Below are 16,519 nucleotides of genomic sequence, written 5' to 3'. Positions count from 1 at the left end.
TTTATGTGAAGCCTAATCTTAAAGGCAACAACACACATAACAAGTTGTATGGACACACTTCTGATATCTGTATTATCCCTTTATTTACTGTTATTTTTTCCTAACTCAGATATAAAAGTTCAATTCAATGATACAAATATAATGTAGAAATTTAAGGATATCTAGCAGTAAAGACAAAAGTTTTTCAAAAACTTGTATTTCCTATATAGTGTTACTATGCCAGAGTGATTGATGGCAAGTGAAAATGATAATGTAAACATGTATTTGGCACAAAAAGGAGTGTCCATGATCTACCATTGAGTGAAAAAAGAGACCATAGGATACAAGCTATGAGATTCCATTCCACATGAAAAGACCACATATGTATGTATCATGTATGTGTCCACACCCTCCCCAGCATCTGGGAGAGTGTCTACCAAGACATCTCTGGTTGGCAGGGGCTGGAAGCCTAGGCAGGGTCTGGATGGTGAGAGAGCAAGCGCAGGGCAGTTCACGTGGAGGAGATGTCTGAGCATGGTGAGGACCTGTCAAGGGGATGAGACTGGCAGAGGCAAGGGCCTTCCAAACTGGGAACACAGGTTTAAAGTGGATAAGAAAACAGCAAAAGTCACATGCGGAGGGTCTGTCGTCAGCCAAGTATAAGAGGCAACACAGAAGGGTGCCTGGTGTGCCCCCAACCCAGCTGTGGCCCTCACAAACCTTTAGTGAGCGTCTAACCTAGGCTGGGGTCTGCTCTTAGCAGCAGAGACTCAGCGGCCTCGCAGTCGAGTAGGGGACACTGGTATCAACCATATAATCGCACAAATGAATATGTAATTTAAAACATGTCAAGTGGTAGAAGGTAGGGTGCAGAGTGGATGCTGAAAGCAGGGAGGGGAGCAGGACAGCTGGGGCAAGCTTCCTGAGACAGAAACACTGGATCTGATCCAAGAAACCAGGCTCAAAAGCAAGACGGCCTGACCCTGTGGCTGAGGGGAAGGCTGGGAGGTGAAATGAGACAAGAGACATGGGAGGTGGCATGTTTCGAAGGGCCTAGTGTTCTTCACCCTCAGAGCCAAGGGCAGCCCATGTCTTAAGCAGGGTACTGACAAGACCCCATCTGTTTGCTGAGGACCCCTCTCTCTGAGACAGCAGAGGCCCCAGGGTGAGGACCAGCAGAGCTGTGCAGAGCCACATGGCAGTCCAGGGAACAGACAGCAGTTTGAGCTAGCCAGGGTGGTGACAGACAGAAAAGCAAGGAGAGTGGACACAGAGATGTGTAGGAAGGGCAGACTGGACACAGAGGGCCAGGGAGGAGGCGGGAGCACCGACATTGCTAACGTTTCTCCCCGCATTCTTTTGTGGACATAGCAACAAACAGACTTGGTGAAGTACAGCATGAGCCAGACGTATTTCATGTTGCCTTAACCTTGTCCACAGAAAGGTAAGCGTTTTAAACCTACTTTGACTCTAATAATAAAGACTTTTATGAGTTTACAAAAGAAAAAAGCTAGGACACAAAAATGTTTGCTTTTCAACTATCGCAAGGACAAAAAACCAAACACTGCATGTTCGTACTCATAGGTGGGAACTGAACAATCAGAACCCTTGGACACAGGAAGGGGAACATCACACACTGGGGCCTGTTGTGGGGGGGGGGGGGAGGGGGGAGGGATAGCATTAGGAGATATACCTAATGTAAATGATGAGTTAATGGGTGCAGCACACCAACAGGGCACATGTATACATATGTAACAAACCTGCACATGCACCCTAGAACTTAAAGAATAATAATTTTAAAAAAGTTTGCTTCTCACTATTGTAAAGCTCAGTCTCTCAACTATTTATGTAACATAATTATGACTAACAACTGAGGTTAGAGTGCCTACCCAGCACACTATGTGTTGTTAACCTCCATCTCAACTCTATGAGGTATGTATCACTATTACTCCCATTTACAGATGGGAAAACTGAGTCTTAAAGCAGTTAAATGACTTGACCAAACAATATAACCAATAAGAAAGAGAGTGTGGATCCAACCCAAGTCGATTTGACTCAAACATTCCTGTTTCAGTCATTAAACTGCAGTGTCCCAGGGCCTAAAACATTCTCCCCCACAGACCATCACAAGGTCAAGTCTGAACTAGCATTGCCTCTCAACAAGACAACCTCATCACGGAAGCTTCTGGGAAAGGGGGTGCATGACAGGCGCAGGAGCTGCAGCGCAAGCCCCAGACTGTAAACACAGACTAGAAACCACCCAGACACCTCCGCCAGCCCACACCTTCCCTCCCTCCAAATGACCCAGACCTAGTCCACGTGAATATTGCGAATGGTCGGTTTGAGGGTTCTGAAAGGAGCCTTGTGGGGTGCTCAGGTGCAGTCCCCACTCATATGTGTGTTCCTTCTCAGCTGGTCTTCTCCTGCAGGTTTGGAGGCAAAAGCTAGTGAAAGAAAGCAACCTTCTACGTAACTGAATTCCTAGATTCCTTAGGAGTCTTTGGGTCCAAATTACCCAAACTACTTTATTTCCTTTTACAGTACATGGAATTATTCAATGTTTTCAAAAGTTCTGAGAAAAAAAAAAAAAAAAAAAAGGCAGATTCTAACAGGTTTTCTTCATCATAGTAAGTATGCTGAAACCAAGGGTACTGCTGAACAGCAACAGGCACTAGAAGCAACACAAACAGCAAACTTCAGGAGGGCGTGGGTGTATGAAGAGGCACTGATGATGTGTGACCACACCGATTTCGGTTCCTCCGAGAACACTTCATACCACAAACACACTTTAGAGCTCAAGCCAGTCAAGCAGCCACTTGCTCCTACTGCTTCATGCAAAGGAAGTCTGGTAAAGAAGGTGATTCTAATTCGAAAACACAAATCAAACCAGTCACTCTGTGAGACTAATAAAAGAAAGGCCTGCAGTTGTAATCCTTTTAATCCTCCAATCCTGATCTCAAGAACTCCTGCCAAGAGAAAAAACTCACTCTTAGGGTGTGTGTGTGTGTGTGTGTACAACATGTAAATACAATTATATTATATATAAATATACGTACACATATTTATATATTTATACATATATTTATGTACATGTATATTTATATATAAATATATTTACGTATATTTATATATATATTAGATCACAGTTCACAGCGACCTCTGCCTCCACAGCTCAAGCAATCCTCCCACCTCAGCCTCCTGAGTAGCTGAGACTATAGGCTCATGCCACCATGCCCAGCTAATTTCTGTATTTTTGTAGAGACAGGGTTTCGCCATGTTGCCCAGGCTGGTCTCGAATTCCTGAGCTCAAGCGATCCCCACTCCCCGGCCTCCCACAGAGCTGGGATTACAGGTGTGAGCTACTGCACCCAGCCTAGAGACAATATTTCTGATTGATCAAAACATACTAGGGAACTATGTTCTACTGAATAAAAATTCCCAAAATAGAAGTGAAATACCTCAAAACGTAGTGAGACCACTATACAGAACCAAAGCAAATGCACTATTTCTAAGGTAAGTGAAAAAAAACATCGATACATTATTTTTTAAATAATAGTGAGCCTCGGGGAAGACCCAGTTCCTTCCTCGGGGTTCGGTATGATTTAGGAACTAGCACCTTGGTCAAGAGCCAGGTGTATTGAGTGCTTCTTATGTGCCCAGAACTGTGATAAGCACTTTACATACACTTACCAAATTTATTTTTTTACAATAATCCAATGAAATGGTACTATTATTATTCCCATTTCAAAGGTGATGAGACAGACATGGAAAGCATAACTTATTATACAGTTATTACATAATTGAGTGAAAAACTGAAACCTGGCCTCAGCCTGGGTTTTAAACCATAATGGTGTACTGCCTTCTAGTCAGAAAATGGTTATTTTTCTCAGCAGAAGACAAGAACTTATAACCAGAAATCATTTAAATATTCAACCATGGCTAAACACAATGTGGTATCCTGGATTGGATGATGGCACAGAAAAAAGACATGATGAAGGTAATGGAAGGTGCTGACAAGAGGCGAAGCTAGGTGAGGACTACGTGAGGATTCTCTTGAGCTCCTGACCTCTGCAACTTTTCTATAAATCTAAAATTATTCCAAAATAAAGTTTATTTTAGACATTCAAAACTTTAATTCTACATGACAACAGAGCTGGTATCTCTGTCAGTGACTGGAGGAAAAACAGAGAAGGGGTTTTCCTGAAGATTAAGAGACACTTAACAGACATATCAATTAAACGTATTATTAAACTATGGCCTTTGTTTAGATCTTGGTTTAAATAAAACAAATGTAAAAGGGCTACTCTTGGGACAAGTGAGGACATTTGATTATGGGTGGGGTACTGGATGGCGATAAAGAATTATCACTCATTTGTTAGATATGGTAATAGCATGTCCATCTTCTCAGAGACCAGCTCCATCTCCTCAGGCAGCCAGCTCTGAGTTATTTTGGGATGAAATGTCCTGATGTCTGGGATTTGCTTTTAAATAATTAAGAAAGAAAAGAAAAGAAAAATGAATATCTGAAGCAAATATGGCAAGATAGTATTAAGTGTGGGTGATTAGTATAAGAGGATTGTTTCTTCTATTTTTTTATTAGAATGAAAATTTTCAGGCTAAGTGCGGTGGCTCACGGCTGTAATTCCAGCACTCTGGAAGGCCAAGGCAGAAGGATTGCTTGAGGCCAGGAGTCTGAAACCACCTTGACCAACATAATGAGACCCCATCTCTATTTTTAGAAAATAAAAAATAACATTTTTATAATAATACACACACACACACACACACATATACACACACATATATACACACATATATATATTTTTGAAACGGAGTCTCACTCTGTTGCCCAGTCTGGAGTGCAGTGGTGCGATCTCAGCTCACTGCAAGCTCCACCTCCTGGGTTCATGCTATTCTCCTGCCTCAGCCTCCCAAGTAGCTGGGACTACAGGTGCCTGCCACTATGCCCGGCAATTTTTTTGTATTTTTAGTAGAGACGGGGTTTCGCCATGTTAGCCAGGATAGTCTTGATCTCCTGACCTTGTGATCTTCCCGCCTCGGCCTCCCAAAGTGCTGAGATTACAGGCATGAGCCACCGTGCCCGGACAATAAAATATTTTTAAGTTAAAAAAAAAAGTTCAACCGTGGGGATGAAAACAAGCATAACTTCCTTAAAGCCAGAACACCATACACTGCTGTATCACGTGCGCAGTGTGATACCCCGACGGCATGGCAGAGGGCATCAGGTCAGGATTCCTGGCTTTTCTGGGTGCTTCCTCTAATGAGGGATCTGAAGTGTCATATCTGAGGATGTTAAATAGGTTGCCCAAGATCATATGAAATACATTAAGGGATATGTTACATTGTGAAAGAATGGCACCAGGAAAGGGGAGGAGAGAATATTCTAGGTGGAGAGGAGAGTACAAAGGCATGGGAAGGTGGAGAACTGAGCCAGGGAACAGTGGGTGCCTCACTCTGGAAGCAGTAGGAGCAATGACTGCGGGGAACCAGGCAGTTTAGAGTCAGCTTTTGAAAAAGTCAGAGCCAGGCTAATGGGTTTATGTGACAGGTGATAGCCGCACAAGGTTAGAATTCCAGGTGGGGAGGGGTGCAATCCTGGAGACAACCAGCTGTGGAAGCGGCTCCAGGTAGCAACACCCGCCATGGCAGAGGGGACAGAAGACTCTAGAGGAGAAGCCTTTATACTTTGCCAGGTAAACAGGTTGCTAAGAAAAAAATCAAACAAGATTAGCACACACACCAACACAGGAAATTATTTTGCATGTATTTAGCCAGATCATGCCCCAAATAAGAACACTTGAAACCCTCAGTACCCTCGAATCACTGATCCCACCCTTTTTCTATTACCACCTACGTCAGAGAAAACAGAAGTCTTCAGAAAGACGCCACCTCAGCTGTCTCCAAGCTATTGTCCCCACTTCTTTCAGAGTGCCCTCTGTTCGACTGGAAATTAAAACATAGCACAAAATTAGCCCTGCCCGGAGTCTGCACTACTGTCATCTTGTTCTAATGGCAGTAATGATCATGGTGCTAATGCTTCACATACTATTTCATTTGATCCCCCTAACACCCTGTGAAATGAGCGGTATCCCTACTTCGCAGGAAGTAGAAACTGGGCCCTCAACTGGTGAGTGAGAGAATGGGGACTGGAATGGGCATCAGGGGCCCCATCTATGATCACTCTACTACCCTACTTCTCTCAAGATCAAAAAAACAACTTTCTAAAATTGTGATGTCTTCAACGAAATGCTGTATAGCTGTAAAATTCACTGAAGCACAAATCTACATGTTTTTAAAAAGTGAGTGAAAAAGGCAACCTGCACAGTAACACAAACAGTAAACACCAAGTAAAATCTAAAACGAAAGAAGGAATCCCATGCATTGTTAAGAATATATAAATGTGTAATGAAAATATAAAGATATGCACAAAAGTGAGCCAAAAGCCAAACTCTGTTAAGGAAAGGGTTTCCTCGTGGACGAAAACAGGAGGAGGGAATGTGATTGACTGGAAGAGGAAACTGAACCAAGAGACCTCAACTCTGTTTGTAAGGCTTTATTTCTTGAGGTGGGTGGTAGATATTTGGAGGTTCCTTTTTATTAATTTCAATATCTTCATTGTTTTTTACTTTTTTTTTTTTTTTTTTTTTTTTGAGGCGGAGTCTGGCTCTGTCGCCCGGACTGGAGTGCAGTGGCCGGATCTCAGCTCACTGCAAGCTCTGCCTCCTGGGTTTAAGCCATTCTCCTGCCTCAGCCTCCCTAGTAGCTGGGACTATAGGCGCCCGCCACCTCGCCCAGCTAGTTTTTTTTTTTTTTGTATTTTTAGTAGAGACGGGGTTTCACCATGTTAGCCAGGATGGTCTCGATCTCCTGACCTCGTGATCCGCCCGTCTCGGCCTCCCAAAGTGCTGGGATTACAGGCTTGAGCCACCGCGCCCGGCCATCTTCATTGTTTTTAAAGGAAGGAAAGATGAAGATGCACAGCAAACACTCTGAGTAAGTAAGTCCACAAAGTTTCAAAGCACTGTGCCTGCCACCATGTGGCTCCTAAAGACGTTACAGGCACACAATTTTCAGAGGATGAAAGAAAGGGGCATTAACTCTGAGACCAATATCATATGAATGTTACCCACAGTGAAAGGCCAAGGAGCCCCTACCTGATACATAATCAATACTAAAATCATATCCATTTCCAAATAATGCTTAATAAAACAGAAGACATAAAACATTATGCTAGGAGCCCACTCAAAGGAAGATGAGAAAAGTTACGGGATATAAACTCTAAGACTAGCAAAAACAGATGGGAAAGACTGGGTTTCAGTCACAATTAACAGGTAAATGAGGACCTGTGAACCGACTTTAAGACCCAGAAGTAAATAAGCAAAAATAATACAGTAAAAAGGAACTCCGCCCATGGTATTAATAATTTCACTTGTAAAACTTAGTACTTTTAATAGGCAGATTTATTAGAGAGATCAATAACTCTTTTCTGGTTATATCCAGGTTATTAGAGAGAAATACCTAAAAACTACACCATAGTGAATCCTATTAGATGCACAAAAATATACTCTTATGTAAAAATCACTTCTATATGTACACATATGTACTATTATGTGATGAAGACACCAGACAACTGGTGTGCTCAATTATGTTCTATTTGTGTTTCATCTGAAGGGGGAATAGCTCAATATTGTGCAACAGCACCCACCATGTCATGTATCTTGATTCAGTGCGTCCCTCATCATCTGGCTGTCCAAGCTAAGCTCTCTGTGCTCACAGATGGCACCCTCTCACTGTTTCCTCACAGGCAGGAAGGGGCAAGCAGGCTCCTTTGGGTCTATTTTATAAGGTCTATTTTATATTTATTTCGTAATCTCATTCACGAAAGCTCTGTTCTCATGACCTAATCATCTCTCCAAAGGCTGCACCTCCTAATACCCTCACTTTGGGGTTAGAAGTTCAACATATGAATTTAGGGGAGACACATTCGGACCACAGCAGCACGGTAGATGAGACATATCCTTTACTGCATACTCACCTGGGTGGCCTCATTCCAATCACCTTTTCCCTTCTAACAACTAATTGTGCTATATTTTAATTTCCCAACCACTTCCCTAGACTCAGCACACTCTTTTGTGTTTCCAGGATCTACCATTTCTCTACGTGGATGAACCTCCAGCCTCTCTCCTCACATAGGACTCCCACAATATTGCCATTTGGTGGAGCCTTCCAGAGCTCTCCCAGGGAGGCAGTGGAAGCTGTTCTCTCCTCTGGGATCCTACTGAACTTTAGACAAATCCATTCTGTTGCACTTGCCATACTGTGTGTTGTTCATAAGTTGGTTGGTCTTCCTCACTGAAATGTGAGCTCTTCAAGCCTGGCAACAGTAGGTACCCAAGAAATGCTTCTTGAATGGCTGAATTAAGTTCAGAAGTTTCACAGAAACTTGAAAGTGCTAATAAAATTTTAAAAGTACCTTACAAATTGTGATTTTTCTTACTAACATACACACACATACACATATACTGAAATCTGCCCCCCTCCCAAAAAAAAAAGTCCTCAGTTCAGTGACAGAGTTTGCTGGTGAATCCAGCTGGCTTCCTATAAAGAACCCCACCTTGGTGAATTTTTAAGAATGTAAAGTCTGACCTTCAGCTTCTGAAGCTGAGTAATCAATGTTGTCAGCATACCTAGGGCAGATGTGCCACTTAAGCATCCTCATTCACTAACTTTTAGAACTGATGTGTAAAACCAGAACTCCAACCTGCAAAGTAAAATATCTAGCTTTCATAAGTAATGTGTTCTCTCCTAGGCACAGGTCAAATGAAAATCTAAGTTATAATCAGAAGGTTGTCTGGTGTGCTTGAATTCATAAAAATAGCTACACAGTCTGAATATTCAGTGACTACGACAGCCAGATTCACCTCCCCCAAATTGGGGGCAGAGCTGGCAACAGGAACCTGGTACTTGGGCCCGAGGGCCATGCTGCCTGGCCCCCAGGCCTGGTTGCCAGCTTCACCTGTGTGACTGCCCATACACCTGCTGCTTCCATGCTCACCGGGCCTTTCAGATGGTCATGTCCTTTCTTTACATATACATCCAGAGCCACTCCATCCCCTTTAGGAGACTACAGAGCTCTACTCCTGGGTCAAGTCTGAAGTTTCACCCTCAGAGGACAATCTGACTTCTTTTCTTTCCAAGTTGCTCTTGGGCCCCTCACTGTTGTCAAGTGTGGCCCACAATACACAGATACAACGACCTGGTTATAAGGATCAAGACTACACTGTATGGCATTCTCTAAGTGGGGCATCACTAAATCCAAACACTGACACATTCTTCTGCTTGTGTTTCTGCTTATGTGAAGCCATGTGCTGGGCAGGTAGTAGGTACTCGGCAGACATTTTTGGAATGAATAAAGAGGAAAATGGGGACAACATAAGATGCTGAAAGATATACATTTCAGTAAGTTTCAAAACGGAATTTTTTTCAAAATTTTATAAAAAATTAGATTGAGTGAGCTCTTTATTTAGCTTGACACATGTAGGTTTCTAAGATGCAAGCAACAGAAACCACCTTGGGTTAATTTTAAGCAGAAGAGATATTTAATAATGATATTGCAATGCTCACAGACTCTGCAGGATTAACAAAGAACCCAGCTTGTAACAACACCCTGCCCAGCGGGGGAAGTCTGCCCCCAGCCCTACACCTCTGGACCGAGTGTACCACATGGACCAACGCTGGGTAATGGACTGTGCTGCTCACACCGGGTTCTACTGCTGCCCCCAAACAATGGGTGTCGTGAGTGCTGTTACAACCGAGCTCTCCAGAAATGATTCCAGGCAATCCCTATTTCTTTGCATCTCTAGTAGGTCACAGTCCAATACAGGTGTACCTGATGGCCAGAGCCCAAGGGACATTCCTGTGCCTCAGCTGCAGCTGCAGGGGAGGCTAGGAAGGCAGGCATCTGGCCCTTCCGGATTCTCAAGAGGGAGCAAGCTTCAGTATCCTGTTAAGACTCACAAGGTGGGGAATCACCAGGCAACTGGATTCCAATGAAAAAGGAACGATGTGGCATTAATCCGTGACCCATCAATCCTTCCTGCAGGTAAACTGCTCCTACCTGGCAGAGATCAAATTTCAGACTACCAAGTGCTCTGTACAGTTGAGATGCTGCCTCACACTCTGTCCAACAGACTTTACTCCTGCTGGTCCCCTGCTCCTCCTTCATCCAACTCAGAGGAGCAGGGGCAGTGGGGGCGGTCTTAGACAACTCTCTAGTGGTCTTCCAGGACAGAAAGAAATGAAGCTAGCTAATGCTAGTTACAAGAAGCCCATCTTGAGAAAGGGGGATGAGGAGCAAGACTTGTTTTAAGGTAATTAAAATACGTTAATATCCAGTCATTTCTATTAGAACAAAATTTAATTTGAGAGGCTAAGGATAAAAGATCTGAAGGCAGTAACCGTCTAAAATTTGAAAATGTTAATGTTTTCAAAAATTGCTACAACTCTTCTATGGCAGGAATCATGAAACTTCTGTAAAAGGCCAGATAGTAAATATTTTAGGCCTTGCAGGCTACAGAGTCTTTGTGGTGACTAGCCAACCCTGCCCTCGTGGTTCAAAAACAGCCACAAACAATAGTAAATATGTAAATGTGGTTGTGGTCCCAAGAAGACTTTATTTATGAGCACTGAAACTGAATTTCATATAATTTCCATATCATCCTTTTATTTTTTCTCAATCATTAAAAAAGGTCAAAATATTCTTAGCTCACAGGCTGCAAAAACAACAACAACAACAACAACAACAACAACAACAAAAAAACAACTGGAGGCCAGAAAAAAACTAGAAATAAATAACAAGAGGAATTTTGGAAACTATATAAATACATGGAAATTAAACAATATGTTACTGAATGACCAGTGGGACAGTGAAGAAATTAAGGAAAATGAAAAAGTTCTTCAAACAAATGATAATAGAAACATAACATACCAAAACCTATGAGATATAGGAAAAGCAGTAATAACAGGGAGGTTTAGAGCTCTAAATGTCTACATCAACAACAAAAAACCCTTCAAATAAATAACCTAACAATGCATCTTAAAGAACTAGACAGGCAAGAGCAAACCAAACCCAAAATTAATAATAGAAGAAAAGAAATAGTCAAGTTCAGAATAGAAATAAATGAAACTGAAATGAAGGAAACAAAAAAATTAGTAAAATAGTTTTTTTGAAAAGTTAAACAAAATTGATAAACCTTTAGCCAGACTGAGAAAAAGAGAGGACCCAAATAAAATCAGAGATTAAAATGAGGCCAGGCATGGTGGCTCACAGTACTTTGGGAGGCCAAGGTAGGTGGATCATTGGAGGAAAGGAGCTCAAGACCAGCCTGACCAAGAGGTAAAACTCCATCTCTACAAAAACAAAACAAAACAAAACAAAAAAACTTAGCCAGGCATGGCGGCACATGCTTGTAATCCCAGCTAGTCAGGAGGCTGAGGCAGGAGAATCACTTGAACCCAGGAGGTGGAGGTTGTAGTAAGCCAACATCACTCCAGCCTGGGTGACACAGCAAGACTGTCTCAAGTGCGGGGGGGGGGGGGGGGGGGGGCGAGGAGACATTACAACTGATACTGCAGAAATTCAAAGGATCATTAGTGGCTACTATGAGCAACTATATGCCAATAAATCGGAAAATCTAGAAGGAATGGAAAAATTTCTAGATACATACAACCTACCAAGATTGAACCATGAAGAAATCCAAAACCTGAATAGACCAATAACAAGTAACGAGATAAAAGTCGTAATAAAAAGTCTCCCAGTAAATAAAAGGCCAGGACCTGACGGCTTCACTGCTGAATTATACCAGACATTTAAAGAACTAATACTAATCCTACTCAAACTATCTGAAAAATAGAGGAGAGGGGAATACTTCCAAACTCATTCTACAAGGCCAGTGTTACCCTGACAACAAAACCAGAAAAAGACATGTCGAAAAAAAGAAAACCTGGCCGGGCGAGTGGCTCGTGCCTGTAAATCTCAGCATTTTGGGACATCAAGACAGACAGATCATTTGAACCCAGGTGTTCCAGACCAGCCAGGGTACCATGGCGAAACCCTAAAAATACAAATACGTCTCTACAAAAAATACAAAAAATTCGCCGGGCATGGTGGCACATGCCTATACTCCCAGCTGCTCAGGTGGATGAGATGGGAGGATAGCTTGAACTCAGTAGGTTGAGGTTTCATTGAACCATGATTAAACTACTCATTCCAGCCTGGGCGACACAGCAAGACCCTGTCTCAATAAAAAAATAATAATAATACTAAAAGAAAACCACAGGTCAATATCTCTGATGAATTTTGATGCAAAAATCTTCAACAAAATATTACGAAACAGAATTCAACAATACAATCATTCATTGTAGTCAAGTGGGATTTATGCAAGGATGGTTCGACACATGCAAATCAATCAGTGTGATAAATCAATCAATGTGATACATCATATTAACAGAATGAAGGATAAAAACCTGATGATCATTTCAACCGATGCTGAAAAAACATTTGATAAAATTTGACATCACTTCCTGATTTTAAAAAACCCTCAAAAAACTGGGTATAGAAGCATTCTTCAACATAATAAAAGCCACATATGACAGACCCACAGCTAGTATCATACTGTGGGGAAAAACTGAAAGCCTTTGCTCTAAAATCTGGAACATGACAAGGATGCCCACTTTCACCGCTGTTATCAACACAGTACTGGAAGTGCTGGCTAGGGCAATCAGAGAAGAGAAATAAAGGGCATCCAAATTGGAAAGGAAGTCTTCAAACTATCCTTGTTTGCAGATATGATTTTGTATTTGGAAAAACCTAAAGACTTCACTAAAAAACTATTTGAGTTGATAAAGTCAGTAAAGTTGGAGTATACAAAATCAACATACAAAAGTCAGTACCATTTCTATATGCCAACAGTGAATGACCCGAAAAAGAAATTTAAAAAGTACTCTCATTTACAATAGATACAAATAAAATAAAATACCCAGGAATTAATTTAACCAAAGAAGTGAAACATCTCTTACAATGAAAACTATAAAACACTGATGAACAAAATTGAAGAGAACACCAAAAAATAGACATTCCATGGGTTGAAAGAATCAATATTGTTAATATGTCCATACTACTCAATTTATAGATTCAATAAAATCCTCATCAAAATACCAATGACATTCTTCACAGAAATAGAATAAACAATTCTAGGCTGGGCGCGGTGGCTCACACCTGTAATCCCAGCACTCTGGGAGGCCAAGGTGGGTGGATCACCTGAGTTCAGGAGTTTGAGACCAGCCTGGCCAACATGGTGAAACCCTGTCTCTACCAAAAATACAAAAATTAGCCAGGCATGTGTGGAGGAAAAGTTAAATATTATATTTGAACTCAACTGAACATGGACACAAACAAGGGTCACCAAGTCCTGGAACAGGCTGTGTGAGCCCTTTGTGAGCCCTATGAACAGCATTCATACAGTGCTGTTTCGAAGAAATCTCTATTTCAATCTATTCCTATACGTTAGTTATTGAAAAACAATAGACAATCGCAAAAACAAGTTGTGACCTTTCTGTGTTCCTTGAGCCCAGTCACGAAGGGCCCTCGTGAGTGGGTCTCATGCCAAACAACTTGTTACAAAAAGAGCTAAGAGTCCCAGACTGCACTGAAACTTCATGAGACCCTCCCTCACTGTGCACAGACAAGTGGCTGACTCTGGAGCCTACTAGGCTGTTGCTTCCTGGTCTGGTGGTGAATCCTCCATAGTTTGGTGAGTGTAATGTTACGTATATATATATAGTAACTAAAACAGCATGGTATTGGCATAAAAACATACATACAGCTGGGCGCGGTGGCTCAAGCCTGTAATCCCAGCACTTGGGGAGGCCGAGATGGGCGGATCACAAGGTCAGGAGATCGAGACCATCCTGGCTAACACGGTGAAACCCCGTCTCTACTAAAAAATACAAAAAACTAGCCGGGCGAGGTGGCGGGCGCCTGTAGTCCCAGCTACTCGGGAGGCTGAGGCAGGAGAATGGCGTGAACCCGGGAGGCGGAGCTTGCAGTGAGCTGAGATCCGGCCACTGCACTCCAGCCCGGGCGACAGAGCAAGACTCCGTCTCAAACAAACAAACAAACAAACAAACAAACAAAAAACACATACAGACCAACAGAACAGAACAGAGAACCCGGAAAGAAAATCCACACACCTACAGTGAAGTCATTTTCCACAAAGGTGCCAAGAACATACACTTTGAGGAAAAGACAGTCTCTTCAATAAATGGTGCTGGGAAAACTGGATATCCATAATGCAGAAGAAGGAAACTAGACCCCTACCTCTCACCATAAACAAAAATCAAATCAAAATGAATTAAAGACTTAAATTTAAGATCCTAAACTATGAAACTAGTATAAGGAAATGTTTGGGAAACTCTCAAAGACATTGGTCTGGGCAAAAATTTATTGAGTAATACCCCACAAGCACAGGTAACCAAAGCAAAAATGCACAAATGGGATCACATTAAGTTTAAAAGCTTCTGCAAGGCCAGGTGCAGTGGCTCACGCCTGTAATCCCAACATTTTGGGAGGCCAAGGTGGGCGAATCACCTAAGGTCAGGAGTTCAAGACCAGCCTGGCCAACATGGCAAAACCCCGCCGTCTCTACTAAAAATACAAAAAATCAGCCAGGTGTGGTAGCACGTGCCTGTAGCCCCAGCTACTCGGTAGGCTGGGGCAGGAGAATCGCTTGAGCCCAAAGGCGGAGGTTGCAGTGAGCAGAGATTGCATCACAGCACTCCAGCCCTGGCGACAGAGTGAGTGAGTCTCCATCTCAAAAACAAAAACAAAAACAAAAACAACAAAAATACAGCTTCTGCACAGCAAAGGAAAACAATCAACAAAGTGAAAAGATAACCACAGAATGGGAGAAGATATCTGCAAAGTAACCATCTGACAAGAGATTAATAACCAGAATATATAAGGGGCTTAAACAACTCTATAGGAAAAAAATCGAATATAATAATCTGATCAGAAAATGGGCAAAATATATGAAGACATTTCTCAAAAGAAAATATACAAATGGCAAACAGGCCTATGAAAAGGTGCTCAACGTCACTGATCATCAGAGAAATGCAAATCAAAACTACAATGAGATCTCATCTCACCCCAGTTAAAATGGCTTATATCCAAAAGATAGGCAATAACAAATGCTGGTGAGGATGTGGAGAAAAGGGAACCCCTGTATACTGTTGGTGGAAATGTAAATGAGTACAATCACTGTGAAGAACAATATGGAGGCTCTTCAAAAAATTAAAAATAGAGCTACCATAGGATCCAGCACTCCCACTGCTGGGTATATACACTAAAGAAAGGAAATCAGTATATCAAAGAGATATCTGCACTCCTATGTTAATTGCAGCACTGATCATAATAGCCAAGATTTGGAAGCAACCTAAATGTCCATCAACAGACGAATGGATAAAGAAAAAATGTGGTGCTTATACACAATGTAGTATTACTCAGTCATAAAAAAGAATGAGATCCAGCCATTTGCAACAACATGGATGGAACTGGAGATCATTATGTCAAGTGAAATAAGCCAGGCACAGAAAGATAAACATCACTTGTTCTCACTTATTCATGGGATCTAAAAATCAAAACAATTTAACTCATGGACACAGACAGCAGAAGGATGGTCACCAGAGGCTGGGAAGGGTAGTGGTGAGATGGGGAGTGGGAAGGGAATGGTTAATGGGTACAAAAACATTAGTTAGAAAGAATGAATAAGACCTAGTATTTGATAGCACAACAGGGTGACTACAGTCAATAATAATTAAATTGGACATTTAAAAATAACTAAAATAATTGGATTGTTTGTAACACAAAGAATAAATGCTTGAGGGGATAAATATTACCCCCCCCCAAATAAAATAATTAAACAGAAACGGGAGGTAGATTTGGCCCACAGACTGAAATTTAGAGACTCTAATAGGAAGAAGTAAATACCATATTTGACAAACTTAAAATGTCATTACTACAGAGCCTTGAGAAAACAGATTTTTCTTTATAAGATGCTAACTCCTTAAACGAAATAGCGGACACCACAATTCCTGAAGGAATACCTTAAAAGACCCACACAGCCACAGCTTTTTCAAAGACCAGGGCTATGTTTACAGACAGGAGAAACAGACGCAGCTTCCATGATGCCTGAACTGGCATAAACAACAGAAGAAATGAACAGTGTCAGACTGGCACACATCTGCCTGGGCAGGCCTCACTCCCACACCCGCTCTGTTCTCCCAAAAGGATTCCCCACTCCCACCCCCTGCAAGATGGCTAGTATCCAACCATGAGGGCTTAATCCTGAGCAAAATACTGAACTAGCTGTTTTCTTCTCACTGGCCTGGTATCTGCAAAGCTAACCATCTGGCTGCCCTACCTTCAATCTTTCCTTCCAAACACAGTACTGTTCAATCTCTC

At 42.0% G+C, this 16,519-nt stretch overlaps 1 protein-coding gene across 9 annotated transcripts in view; it reads right to left on the bottom strand.

Annotated features, from left to right (window-relative positions):
- LIMS1 (LIM zinc finger domain containing 1) overlaps positions 1 to 16,519 on the bottom strand; it is a 151,321-nt gene that overhangs the window by 68,800 nt on the left and 66,002 nt on the right. The window lies entirely within an intron of this gene.

Source organism: Rhinopithecus roxellana, chromosome 17 (assembly GCF_007565055.1).
Source record: "Rhinopithecus roxellana isolate Shanxi Qingling chromosome 17, ASM756505v1, whole genome shotgun sequence".
Classification (NCBI taxonomy): Eukaryota; Metazoa; Chordata; class Mammalia; order Primates; family Cercopithecidae; genus Rhinopithecus; species Rhinopithecus roxellana.
This window is presented reverse-complemented; position numbering and strand designations above follow the sequence as displayed.